Consider the following 15,444-nt stretch of genomic DNA (forward strand, 5'->3'; position numbering starts at 1 on the left):
ACTTAATCTCTTCAGATAATTTCCAATTGCACTTATTTTAAGTATTGATTTCTTAAAATCAATAAATAATATTAAGCATTATTTACAACAATCTTACTTTCCAAAAAATAGTCAACTGAATTCGAGGTTAGAAATATAGCACATTTCCTTTTTACAATTTAAATCTAAACTGTTTATATTCAAAAATTTTTCAAGATATTTTGATTATAAAGGAAAAATTTTTGAATTTAGGAATGAATAGGATTTTAGGATATTTTGCACCGGCACTTAAATTTGGAGCGGTAACTTCACTTGTTCTGGGCAGTCTCTTTGCAATATTTGTATTATAAGTATATGAAATAAAACATTTCGCCGCGGAAAATTACTATTGTTCTGTTTTCAACTTAACTTGGAAGAAAAATTGCTTATCGAATTGATAATGGTTAATTTTATGGATCAATTCCAAAATTTAACATTATTTGTTTATACAAGAAATAATTCCCAATCTTTCTTGGTTTAAAAGAATTTATTCGTTACATTTAGTTTGGCCTCAATTGTTTATAAAACTCTGGTGATTTCAAAATTTTGAAGAGCGCTAAATTCGAGGGATGGGTTGTTGCAAAAAGAGTTTAGAAAAGTAGCTAGAGAAATATAGTACATTTACTACGATCTATTTATCTACTATGTAGCTGTTTCGAAGGTAAATATATTATATAGGCGGCTAATCATATTGAAATTGATAGGCATACTTTCTTAAAAAAATTTGGAAATGTTCCAAAAACTCTTATGTAATGTTGTTTTATTAAAGTAAAAAAAATATAAAAACTGTTCTATACCTGATGATTTTGTACCGAGTATAAAGAAAAAGAATATTTGAATTAAAAGTTATTCTTAAAATGGGACAAAAGAACTTCTTAAAGAACAACATAATAAAATATAAATATGTACAAAAAAAATTTTCCGTGAATTCTAAAATTAAAAAAAAAATAAATTTCTATGATAATTCTTAATTCTAATAACATACAAGAACACTTTATAGAATCATTTTGAAACAAAGAAAATAAAAATCTATAAAATTTCAACCTGTTTTCAATTTTCATAACGCTTATGGCTTTATAGTGTAATAAAGCATAAATTGCGGCTAAATATAAAGATGTGAATAAGGAAATCAAACAAAGGCATCCAAAACTAACTATAAAATATTTATGTACGTTATACGTACAATAGCTATACATATAAGTTATGTATGTATATTATTGAAATCTAGAAAAGTAAGATCATCTGATGATAAACTAGATTCTAGAATATAATATAGAATTTTTAATATAAAAAATTATTTTAAGTGATGAAAAAGAATCAGCTGTTTAAATATTCAAAGCACAAACGTTTGGTGTTAAGCGCCAATTTTTGATTTGTTTATTTTATTTTTTTTTTTGTTATACGAAGCTATGTGATTTTTTTTCTAATATTAATTTACAAAATAATGTTTAATAATAATAATAGGTTTATTATAGTAAAATGCGGGGGCTTTCAACTTTTAATTTTGTTTTTTTTTTTTTTGCAACTTGAAAATTTTATGATAGATCACCATTTGTTGAATCGCGTAAAAGCCGCGTAATAACTGTAATGTATAAGTACTTAGAGAGAGAATTTTGTTATATAGAACGGGTCGAAAATTGACTTTATTTTCTAACTTTATTAAATAGATAAATTTTAATATCTTTATTAAACAATTAAAATTCTTTATTACTAAATATTCTGAAATTTGCTTCCTAGATTATTAAATATTCTGAAATTTTCTTAGAAGATAATTATCATATCGACCAATACGGCAATACCTGATATATGAGAGTACACGTTTCAGCCCCACGCATAAGAAAAATACGCATCTATTATAGGCAAGCTAATAGATAATAAAAGCCTATGCCAAAAAATGTAACTTGTTTCGAAAAGATTATGAGATTTCAATTGAGATCAAATGTCGAATCGTAAAATCGGAGGAAAAAACTTTTTGTGCTTCCGATTTGCGGGTATTATAAAACAAAATTTGAAAGGGTCATTAAAGTATTAATTGTTCAAAATGCCTGGTATTATTTAATTTTATAAAAATAAGTATGTTAATCATTTTTGCTAAATAACATTTCATTTTATTTAAATAATTTTACCATAAAAATTTTGAGCGTCTTTCTCACGAGAAGAGTTTGTCGCCCATTTTTGTGTTTTCTTTTATTTCGGAGTTTTTTATTCCCCTAGCCTTTGAGAGTAATTCCCTCGTGCAAGGCAGCACATATAATTTCTGCCGTCCCTCAGTGATCAGTCGCAGACACGAGAGCCGCTCATTGTGAGTCCGTCGCGTCAGGATTTCTATTGTATTTAAGTGGACTCTTACCACAAGCATACCTTACTGCGGATATTTCATGGCCCAATCTGCCGAGAGTTTCTACAAAATGATTAACTGTTATAACACTATGTAATCTAAGAGTTATCGTGCCGAATTTTTTTTCTTTATAATTATCGCACATCCTTCATAATATACATACATATGTACATACTTGTTTAGTAATAATTTTGTGTCGAAGATAACATGTTTGTATGTGTAGTGTTACTTTTTCTTCCAGTTTTTTTTTTTAATTTCATTCTTCAACAAACATTTTCTACATCGTATACATGTTTTTTTTTTATTAGAAATCAAATAAATTTTTTTTTTATTTTAATGTAGAACATGTGTATTTTGACATTGAAAAGGTTTTTAACCCATCTCACTTATAATTTGAAAATGATAAATCAGCATGATATTTTGTTAGAATTTTTTTATTTAGAATTTTTGCAAATAACACCATCTATGTATGTATATACATAGTTTTATAGAAAATTCTATAAACATGTACTTGAATAATCAATAAAAATTTTAAACAAAAATGTTTGATAAATTAAAAATCGAAAATAAAAAACGTTCATATACAGAAATGTGGACATGTGGTGGTACTCCAAATAAAATAAAATTTTATTTTATGTATTCGAAAATTAAAAAAGAATTATTTCTTAAAAAAAAAGAAAATTTTTATAGAAAATTTTGTAAAATATTTGGTTCGAAGAAAAAAGTATGCACTATAACTTTTCTGTTTTTGGTATTCATGCATAAAAGATTAGTTGGTTCGGCTTCAATATGGAAAAATGGAGGTTTAGGATTAATAAAGGAAAATTTTTAATAAAATTTTCAAAAAAATAAATAAGAAATCACGCGGTCTAAATTTTTTTATTGGTAAACGTTAAATTGGTATTAAATTGGTAAAAGTCTTTGGGATAAAATGGTACTATATAGACATAAAAAACAAGAGGTCGTGTGAAACAGTGTGACAATTATCATATAACGCTTAAACTCACTCATTCATACGAGAATCACACGGGCAACTCTACCTATTTTTATTACCGACCGTATTGTGTAAACAATAGGTAGGTTATGTGATGGCAACAAATTTTGCATATCGAGTTTTCGGTGGGAACGTACTTCTCCATAGTAGGGAAGTGTAAATAAACTACTTTTAGCAACATGTCGGTCTGTGTGTGCACACGTGTATCTCAAGTTCGGCTGAACCGATTTTGATGAAATTTTATATATAAGGTTATTTCCACCATGGCACGGATTGATCAACTTTTGGTATATATCAGGCCTCGGGAACTGCACTTTTTAGCGGGCCGATTTTACATTTTTCACCATTTTGAAGAAAATATTCAACCGATTTACTTGAAATTTTATATATATGAGCTTTGATCGACCGTCCGTGAAAATTGCTAGCTTTTGGAACAAATCAGGCATCAACAACTGGACGTTTACTACGGGCCAAATATACATTTTTGTGTATATAAAGAGAAATAATCAACCGATTTAATTGAAGTTTAATATTTGAATTCCTCGTATTAAAAAAATGAACATGTAAATTTTTTGGAAAGATCAGGCATCGGCAACTAGACGTTTACTACGGGCCAAACATACACTTTTGTGTATATAAAGAAAAATAATCAACCGATTTCATTGAAATTTAATATTTGAATTGCTAGTATTAAAACAATGAACATGTAAATTTTTTGGTAAGATCAGGGCTCGAAAACTGATCTGCGGGCCGATTTTACATTTTTCACCATATCTACGGAACGAATTAATGGAATTTCTTGAAATTTTATATTTGAGTTCTGATTTTTACCGAAACTAACTGCCGAGCATTTCAGGGAATTCGGGTAACACAAAGCGAAACTCTACTAAGAGCCAAATTTACATTTTTCTAGGTATGTTAACTATAAGTTTACTAATGTCCTAAAAATTGGAAAGAAGAATTTAACAGACATTTTTATAATATTCTGTAACACTTTCATTTAACTAGACAATACACAATGCGGTTGGTTATGTGCTGATCACATCAGATTTTTTTTTTCTCAAGTTTTTTTGTGGTTTGTTTGAATTTCTTTAAATTTTTAATATGAAATCGATTAAAAACAAAATATTTTAAAATTATTGATTTTATAATTTCCTACCATTTCTCAAGATTCAAAACATAAAAAATATTCACAGCAAGTATGTGATTTTTAAAAAAAATTTATAGAATTCAAGCCATAGATCTACTAGTAAAATTATGCAATGCAAGCCCTACTTAGTAAATAATAGATACATGCGTTACATTGAAGCAGCATAAATCGTATTCTAAATGATGTGTCATCGTATAAAATAGATATTTATTTGTAGTACATTATCATCTTTGAATTGTATTAAATTTTGTCTTATTGTATTTATTATGTATTTAAATAAAATTTTCTCTCTTGTTTTTATATTAAAATTGAATTTAATTATATCGATAAAACTATGCCAGAACTTTTATTTTTTAAAAGGCGTCTCCACGTATAGATTTTCTTTTTGAATTCTAAAATATTGAAATGTTTTTTAATAATTACTTAACAATAATTACTTAATAATAAACATTTTATCTTTTAATTTCAGATTACTATATTGTTTATATTTTGTAAAGGTTTTCGACTGTGGGAGTTCTTGGTAAGTAACAATAATAAAATTATTTTAAATTTTTTAAATAGATATACATACATAATAAAATATCACCCTGAAAAGGTTTTCAAATTGAATTAAATAGATTAAAATTCAAAATTGTTTAGAATATTAAAATTAGTATTAATTAGTAATCATATATGCTTAAAATATCGAATATCTAAAATATGAGAATAATAATTAGATTTTAAATTGTAATAAAAACGGAGATACAATTAGTCGTATATTAATTTAATACATAGATTAAAAGATGATAAAAGTACATCCAGCTAGCATGTGATAATTATAACAGTTAATATTTATACTAAGAAAGTTGAGCGAATTTTTTATTAAATCATATTTAATTTTCGGTTAAATTATTAGAATAATTTCAGATGTTAGCGAGTTGTTAATTAGATGGAATGATTGTCATCAAATTTAATTAATTTTGAATACTTTAAATTAGTGATATTTTACCTTTTCTTTACTGTTTCGTAAAATTAATATTTTTAATGTTTCATATTACATAAATATTTTTGTTATTTAATATACTTGCCGGTATACGTTTCATATACTTATCTCTTTTAGAAAGTTTAAAATATAAAATCAGAATTTAAAATATAAATACAATGTAGTTGAAATTTTCAACTATGTACGTCTGTATATGATTTAAAAAAAAAATTAATTACAAAAAAAAAAAATTGATGTCAGGTGTGGGGTTCGAACCCACGCTCCCATTTGGGAACCAGAGCTTAAATCTGGCGCCTTAGACCGCTCGGCCAACCTGACTTGTTGAATACTTTACACTTTATTCATATTTTTTTCGCTTATATTTTCGAATTGTTCAAAGTAAACGGAAAGTTTTATTATACTTTGAGCGATAAGTAAACAAAAACAAAAAAAAAAAACAGAAAAAAAAAAAAAATATTTATTTTCAGAAAACTTGTATTTTTTTTTGTTTTTTCTTTTGATAAATAATTTTTAAAAGTTTAGCAGAGACGTAAAGTACATTTAAAAGCTTTTTTGCTTTATAACAAGTAAACAAGAATAAATTTTAATACTGATGATTAATAAAAAAAACTATTAAAATAAATACAATGTTGTAGATAGTTTGTTATAACGTACATATATACATAGGATACGTAAGTAGTACGACATTACTACGAAATTCAGCAATTCAAGCTTAAAGCTGAATTGTACATTGATACCGTGTTACTGAATTTCAAATGTTAAGATTTCTTTCATTAAATTTTAAAAAATACATCAAAACTGTAGTAACCATAAACCTCGTATTTTTTGTAAGGGAAAATAAATTTATCATATTAACAGTAACCAAAATAAAGCATACATAAATATTTTCGGTATATTTTAATTCGTATTCGTACATTATTCAAATTGCTTAAAACCTTAATTTTTTCAGTTTTAAGATCTTTCCGGATAGGTATTCTACAGCGTTTGCTTTCTCTTTATGGTTGCCACAAGATGTCATTGACTTTGCAAGCTTTGTGGCTAAGCTAGATGGAATTTTTTCGTGTGGCTAAGCTTGGCCAATCATTCAACTCTTAGGCCTTCCCTTAAGAATTTTTAACTTCTGATATTATAATTTCTTAGTTAATGTAGCTTTGATTCCTTACATTTAAAAACAATGAAATTCTTTTCCAGACCCGTTTTATTCGGAGTTAAGTTTTTCCTTAAAATAGGTAGGTACTAGTTTACTTTCATGAAGAATTCATGATTTCGTCGATAAATACTAATTTGAACGCGGGTTGGACACACTACAATGCTTGTTCAATATTACGATTAATTATGACAATAAAGAATTCGTCAGTACCTGTAGATTAAATTTAACGATGGAGATAATGACCATGCATAATATGACATTTCTATAATTTTCATAATGTGTTAGACTTATGAAACTGACAAAAAAGTAATTGTGTCGTTGTTATTATACTTGGTTTGTCAGAAAAAGAACTTTACTTAACAAATCGAATAAAAATAAACATAAGTAAAAAGACAATATAACTAACTATGTACGTTATTCAAAGCGAATTACTCATAAAGAATATAAACATGAATGCAATTAGCAATATAACGCACATACATACATACACATGCATGTAATTCTGTGTTAAGTATAACTATTTTAAAATAATTAAGTAACTCTTAATAAATATTTCAAAAATGCTTTTGAATAGACTTTGAAATATCTTAAAATCGTCCTATTTTGCTACCATTAACTCATTTCTTTACAACATTCTGTGCTGTAACACAAAATACATTATACATTGTACATACATTATGTATATATACATAATATAATTATACTTTGCTTATTTTGTGACATTGTATTCGTAATTCGCAAATAGTAGGCGGCGATACATATTCCTCAATACAAACATTTATAATTATATTATTCTGTCTGTGTTCATTTTAACTTCCTCATTTGAAAAATGTCGGGAGGAAAACTTTTTCTAATTTTCTCCTATACATTTTTAATGTTTTTTCATTCTTTTATTTTGCATCAAATAAATTTTAAAAAAGTGTTCTAGTTTTCTAATTTTAGATTGGCCTTGACGCATGAAGAAAGAAAATAAAAATTATTTTTTGCGTTTTTATTTTTTTTACTTGATTCCTCTTTAGATTACACTCAGTTTATAATTTCATCAACTAGATATTAGGGACCCAATTATACTTATTATAATCAATATCGTATTATTTATCTTCCGTTTTGCAACATTGTATAATTTCATATTAGAATTAGAACAGAAGCAAAAGAACCAACCATTGTTTAAAAATTTATTTTTGAATGAAGAAAATTAAAATTTTATTATGAAAATGAAAATTTTTTTTTTTCATTCATTTATTATCGATACCTTATTCTATATTGTATAGAGAATTCTTATTATAAGATTAACTAAATAATTATAAGAATCTATGTTGTCGTAAATGTTAATGTAAAAAAAGTTGCGTTAACACTGGGAAAGTGTCGATTTCTATATTGTTTAAAGAATATTTCCAGTGCGATAGAGAAAAGTCACAGTATCTAACAAAAAAACCAGATGCCTTTCAGAAATTTTCAAAATGGAGTAATAAGACCTGGTATTTATACTGCATTTAACCCTTGTGACTTCTTTTTATACCTTGGATCCTCGTGAAGAGTATATTCCCTTTTGTATGGAGTTTGTAGTCACATGAAGGAGTCGTCTCCGGACATATATTTATACATTTATTTTTGCTTAGTGTAAAATTCTGCGTTGATTCAGACATGTCAGCCTAATTCCGATCGCATGATATCTCAAAAACGAATAATGCAATTGACACCAAACTTTCACAAGTTGTTTCTTTTATGCCAACTGTGGCTGCTATCATAATTGAACTAATTTGGATAACGGGTTCAGATATCTGTCATACAACTCAAAGAGATTTTTTTAAATATTTCAAAAACTAATAGAGATGTTAATATCAAATTTTGTAAAGGTGTGTCCAATTGTAGGTTACATAACGATTAATTTCCGAAACTCAAAATCATATGTATACAACAATATGAAAACACACAACTTAGAAAATTTGAATTTGAACTTTGTTTCATAATGCAGAAACAATATTTTCAGATTTCTTCCACTTTTCAGAAAACCGTGAATTTTACCAAATAAACAAAACCATTGATTAGTTGAAATTAAATGGAATTTTTTAACACCTATACTCAATATGATTCAAAATGACTGAAAAGAACGAAAGTTTGCAAAATTTTGTAGACCTTGAATGTTATGTTTATTTTTGTATTTTTAATTATTTATATTTTTAATTATTTTATATAAACAACTACCGGCTACTCGCAAAATAGGTGCTCTTCTATTTCTATTATTTCTTACAGTTTTATGCATGTTGTAAATTAGTAATTTACTTGTATAATGTCACGAAAATTTATTAATACACACTAATATTATCAACTTTTTTTTCTACAATATTGGTCATATAAAATTCATTTCTCCGCAGAAGGGTTACATGAATATAATATATTAGTTTTGATTATTGTGAATGAATTGTAAAATGTTCCCTGAAATAATTCCTATTTCTGGTTTTTGAACATGATTTTCGTTTAATCAGTTGTGTACAAGCTCTTGTGATCAGTGGAAATTCTTAATAAAAATAAGGCATAAATCTTCCTCGCGAAAAAATAGTGTAAACCTCTACAATTATTCAATTTAATTTTAAAATTTTAAATTTTATGTATCTAAGCTAAAAAATATTATGGTACACCATAAAAATTATCTAATAAATCTAATAATTTGAATTAATTTCAAATAAAAATGTGATAAAGCCGGAAAATAAATAAAAAATTAAAGCAAATAAAATATTTATTTAGGAAAAACTATAATTATTTCAAATATTAATTTTTACCGACCGTATTGTGTAAACAATAGGTAGGTTATGTGATGGCAACAAATTTTGCATATCGAGTTTTCGGTGGGAATGCACTTCTCCATAGTAGGGAAGTGTAAATAAACTATTTTTAGCAACCTGTCGGTCTGTCGGTCTGTCGGTCTGTCGGTCTGTGTGTGCACGCGTGTATCTCAAGTTCGTCTGAACCGATTTTGATGAAATTTTATATGTAAGTTTGTTTCCACCATGGCACGGATCGATCAACTTTTGGTATATATCAGGGCTCGGGAACTCCACTTTTTAGCGGGCCTGTTTTACATTTTTGAACATTTTGAAGAAAATATTCAACCGATTTACTTGAAATTTTATATATAAGCTCAGCTCGACCGTCCGCAAAAATTCGTATGTTTTGGAAGAAATCAGGCATCAGCAACTAGACGTTTACTACGGGCCAAATATACATTTTTGGGTATATAAAGATAAATAATCAACCGATTTCATTGAAATTTAATATATGAATTCCCCGTATTAAAACAATGAATATGTAAATTTTTTGGAAAGATCAGGCATCGGCAACTAGACGTTTACTACGGGCCAAACATACACTTTTGTGTATATAAAGAGAAAAAATCAACCGATTTCATTGAAATTTAATATATGAATTCCTCATATTAAAGCAATGAACATATAACTTTTTTGGAAAGATCAGGGCTCAGGAACTGATTTGCCATATCCACAGAACAAATTGATGGAATTTCTTGAAATTTGATATTTGAGTTCTGGTTGTTACCGAAACTAAATGGAGAGCATTTCAGGGAATTCGAGTAGCACAAAGCGAAACTCTACTAAGAGCCAAATTTAGATTTTTCTAAGTTTGTTAACTATAAGCTTATCAATGTCCTAAAAATTGGAAAGAAGTATTTAACAGACATTTTTATAATATTCTGTAACACTTTCATTTAACTAGACAATACACAATGCGGTCGGTTATGTGCTGACCACATCAGATTTTTTTTTCTTAAAAAGCCAAATTATTTTTATTTGACTGAATTTGTTATAATTTTTTTTAACACTTTTTCAACATCATAGAGATTGTTCAAGAATTGTTAGTCCTTTTTTGTTAAATTTTCCTATTGTTTGTACTTGGATTTGTCTTGTCTAAAAGATTTAAAATTTTTTTTGCTTCTACTGAATTTATTTTTATTTTATTCTTTAATTTAATACTTAAAATACCGTAACAAATCGGAATTATACTGTAAAAAAAAAAATGGTACAGTTTGATTTTTTCCTCTACTTCTTTTCTTTTAAACCTCTTAAAAATATTATTGAATTTAATTCGGATGGATCCATTTAATTTAAAAAAAAATAGAAATCTTAACAATATCGCGACAAAAGGAAAACATGAAAATTTCCAAATGAATGAACAGTGAATAACACCTTTAATCTTTTAATATTAGACATATAAGTATTGGAAAACGAAAAATAAAAAAAATCCCTATTTTTTATAATATTTTAAAACGGATGACGAGTTTTTTTATAAATTATTATAAAACAAAAATCCATAAAAATAAAATCTTTTTAAAGAAGAGCACGATGATAGTTTTGAAAATTCGAGATTCTTTCTCAAAACTTAGTCTAATTCGGAAATAATCTTTGAATACAAATCTTAAATGTTGAAAATTTTAAATTAACCTTACCTTGCCATTTTTGCAAATACGAAAATCGAATTACATAGTAAGACTGCAGTTTATACTACCCGACAAGAGTAGAAGCTATTAATACAGTGTTAAACGATTAAAGTTGGTCATTTTTCCGTTAAAAATTAAAAGTTAAATCGGGCCGGCTAAAATAAAGTGAAATACTGTTAGTGTAAATTGTCGATCCAAATAAAAATTATTTGCAAAAAATTGCAACTTTTACTTTTTTTAAAATTACCTTATTATTTTAAGTTTCATAAGATCTTATTGTTTAAAATTCCAAAGGTTTTTAGAATAAAAATGTGATCTTTACTGCGAATTATTAAACTTATATTGCGTATAAGTATAACACATACATATACTCATATAATTAATACATATATTTTTTTAAAAATTGTAATAGAAGTAGGAAAAAATGATAATTACATTGATTTTTCGACCTTTGTATAGATTGTTACTTAAACTTATCCGAGGTTAAATAACAAAATAAAATTTTACTTTTTGCTACAAAGAACATACAAGCAATGCAATGATTTATGATTAAAATTGGTATTTGATACCAGAGTTTTTATAGAATCTTACAACAAAAATAAATCCTTTTATCCTTTTTCTTGGCAAAATCATAAAATTTCAATTTTCGTCATTATTTTACGTGTGAACTTTATTCTCTCTAAATCAGTAAATTAATAATAAATTCACTAGGATGCTGTAGTAAATTTCAGTACGGTAATAAATTTTCATTGACATTTGCAACTATATTTTATCTCGTTAATTTAATGTTATATATAAGAATTTTTGTGATGTGCAAAAAAATAAAAAAAAAAATCCAATTTTTAACAATGATTTTTACTATAATACGTTTGCACAACACTACAATAGGGGATGCTTTGAATAAATTTTTTGTAGGGGATTTCATACCTCTAGGAATACTAGTAAATTATATCTGAAAAGGTAAAACCTTTAAAATGTCAAATTTAAAATTTTCAAGTTAATTGACATATAGCCTATATAAGCACTTTTTGAACCCGCTGCTCTGTAAAATATTCTTTAAAGATAGGCATCTTGGTAAAACTTACTTAGCTTTTAAAATATTATTAAATTTAGTATTCCGGAAAATACCAAATTGTGTAAGAAGTTCGACAGCTCGGAAAGTGCAAGTGTATAATGTCGGACGACAGGTTCTGAAATTTTCTGGGTATTATATCTTCCGATTTCGAACAAATAATTACTTTATTATATATTATTTTATTTGAAAATTAATCGATGAGCTATAAAGTGTTGTAGTCCAAATATGTGTGATGCCCAGATTTCAACAAGTATACAGCATCTTAATATGTGTGATTCCATATGCCTATATTTAAATAGTTTAAGTTTTATGTTAAATAAAGTTACCATTATTAAATTAGCTTTATTCTATTCGTTTGCCTGTCCGTGTGTCTGTTAACAAACCTTCTACACACTCTAAAATATTAAGGAATTAAGGAATTTTAATTTTTTAAACAATTTTACCTTTCCTTGGAAATGGTAAGTTGTAGAGTCTGAAATTTTAGCACCTTAGAACATAATAAATATTTTTTACTTCGTTTGAAAATAATTTTTTTAAACATGTATAAACTCCCAAGTTGACGCCTTTCGAAATTTATAAAATTTAAATTGTCAGCACCTTATACATATTTTCTAAACTAAGAACTTTTCCAAATTTCTATTTGTTGAATTTGTTAAATAAAATAAAATTCTAACGGTAAAAATGCTGTGCCATCAAAGTATAAAGATAATTGTTTATTTTAACTCAATTACTAAGACTAAGACTGTCGAATTCGACCATTATCGTAAAAATTTTTTCAATTTTTTTCTCATCCTTAATGTATGCAATAATTTGATATACAGTTTCTCATTAATGATAGCAATTTAAATAGCTACCGGCTACATACATAGATTGTTTTTTAAAGGAAACTATTTTAATTTTTCTGAGGGATAAATGCTACTTTACAAACTTATGTTTTGATCCGAGTTTATTAAATTTATTTTTTAGCAATTCTTTGAAAATTTAGTCCCTGATGTACTCGTACACCCATAAAAAATATATACTTATAATATATAGGAAACTAGATTAAAAGACAATAGCGATGTGTATATGTAATAAAAATAAGCAATTGCAAAAAAAAAGTAGGTTTTCACATATTTTTTTTCTTCATTTTTTAATAATAGCATAATTGAAAAATATTAAAGGTCAATGACCATTTAAAAAAAAAATAAAATAAAAAAAAAATTTCATTCTTAGCGAAATTTTGAATAACATTACTCACGCATACTTTCATAGTTAAAATATGAATGAGCTCAAAATTAAGGAATTTTAATCTTTTAAACAAGTTTCAAGACAATAGGAATATCTTGAAAAGAAAAACAACAAAATAATAATAATAAAAAAAAAAAACAATTCTTTACAATTTCTTTTCAAATTTTTTCTCTTCTATCCTTTATAAACTTATGGTAGCATGCTTAAACAAAAGTACTCTCATATACTTATTTCTATATTATTGAGAAAAAAAAGAAGAATTCAACAACAGCAACAAATTATTTTATATCCTTTTCTCGTGTTGTCCTTTACAAATAAATAAATAAAGTAAATAAGGTTTTATATGCACACGAAAAAATACTTAAAGGTAGACCACTTTTATACCTTATTTTTATATCATTTTTATTACTTTACAACATATGAACACATTAAAAATTAAAACTATAAATTTGTATATAATTATATTTTATTATATAAGCATATCTTATATACTATATTAATACATATATGTACATTTTATTAAGGATAATATTTTATTGACGTACATTTTTGAATATGTACTCAATCTATACCATAAAAATAATAAAAACATTTTTGTATGAACACCTAGAGTTCTTTTTATTGTCATTTCTTTTTAAATAGTACGTAAAGATTTCAATCCCCTCTTTTTAAATATTTTGAAGAAACTTATAAAATTTTCCCTTAGTAACAAAGTATATTCAATATAGAACACAAAAGTTTTATTTGTAATATAGAATAAAATTAATATAGGAGCAAATTAGTGTTGAAAATATTGGAAAATAAAATGTAGCAAAAAAAATTATAATGACTTATTTAAGTAATAAAAATATGGTTACAATTAAAAAATTAATTATTAAATTAATTTAAAAATGGAGATTCTAAACTGCTAAGATGATCTCCTAACTTCAATTGTGCAGATATGCTTAAATATCAAAATATCTAGAGTATAAAATTGTTCGCAAAAGCTGCAGGATCCGAAATTCAAATTACATTATTATGCGTATAAAAAATTAGTAAGAAATTAGTTGAAAAATGTCACAATGTCATTTTATTTTTGTGCTGGTATTTTGCGAACATTATGTGTAATATCAATATATGCAAACCATATTGTAATCAAACGTAGTTGTGTTGTAGTTATACAGCATATATAATAACTACAACACTACATAATATGTTGTAGGATAGGAGGTATTCATTATTTTCATCCTAGCACTTGCCGTTAAGCTGATTACTGAGAATTGTTACACACTTTTCAGTCTTATTTGATAAATTCAACATTTTGTACTTTTCTAGCATCTGAACTATAGTCTCAAAGATTAAGTCTTATTTTTGCGTTAATACATATACTCGTACGTTATTTTGACACCAAACAGAACGTCTTGTTACTGTAGTTATTACCTCTTTTCTATGAGTTTATTTTATGCATATTTATGTAAAATTTTGTATTTAGTTTATCCTTTAAATTTTTATGAAATTAGTATTCCATTTTGTGAAATATATTTAGCATTTATTTTATATATACTTATTATGTGATCATCATCTCATTTAACAATACTACATATAATAGAATGTTAGGTAGGTGTGTAACCAGATATTAAAGTTGAATATTTAGTAGATTATAGTATATTAGATGTTGTAGAGCAAGCAGAAATGTAGTAAAAATAGTTTTGATACGTAAACGTAATTAATTTAACATGTATAGATTCGAGTTGAATTTGAAATGTAAATTAACAAATATTACACAAATTATGTAATATGTATAACACATAATACAAAATATATTTGTCCAATAAATAAAATTATTGAATTGTTTTCCTACTTTATGTGCAATTTCTCATTTTTTTTAACAGTGTACGTTTACGCACTGTTTTTGATACATTTTGATACAAAACATTTATATTATTCTCTTATTATTGTTAAAGCCTATGTCCTAGTGTCTTTTTAGATTATTTTAAGAAGGAAAAGAAAAGAATGCTTACAGAATTGAACTTTTAGTAATAATTTATTAATAAAGGAAAATATGTTCTATTTGTTTT

The 15,444-nt window shown here is 25.8% G+C and overlaps 1 protein-coding gene and 1 non-coding gene across 2 annotated transcripts in view; one reads left to right on the forward strand and one right to left on the reverse strand.

Moving 5' to 3' along the window:
• The window catches only part of LOC129609891 (protein CREBRF homolog), a 134,605-nt gene that overhangs the window by 19,753 nt on the left and 99,408 nt on the right, over nt 1-15,444 (forward strand). The window contains exon 2 of the mRNA XM_055522098.1: nt 4,970-5,020. The gene's annotated coding sequence lies outside the window, so the exon portion shown is untranslated. The remainder of the gene's footprint in view (nt 1-4,969; nt 5,021-15,444) is intronic.
• Nucleotides 5,717-5,800, reverse strand: Trnal-uaa (transfer RNA leucine (anticodon UAA)). The gene has a single exon. It is a non-coding gene; the product is annotated as a tRNA-Leu (tRNA).

The sequence above is a fragment of the Condylostylus longicornis genome, unplaced genomic scaffold (assembly GCF_029603195.1).
Source record: "Condylostylus longicornis isolate FDR11 unplaced genomic scaffold, ASM2960319v2 ptg000040l, whole genome shotgun sequence".
In the NCBI taxonomy this organism is placed as follows: Eukaryota; Metazoa; Arthropoda; class Insecta; order Diptera; family Dolichopodidae; genus Condylostylus; species Condylostylus longicornis.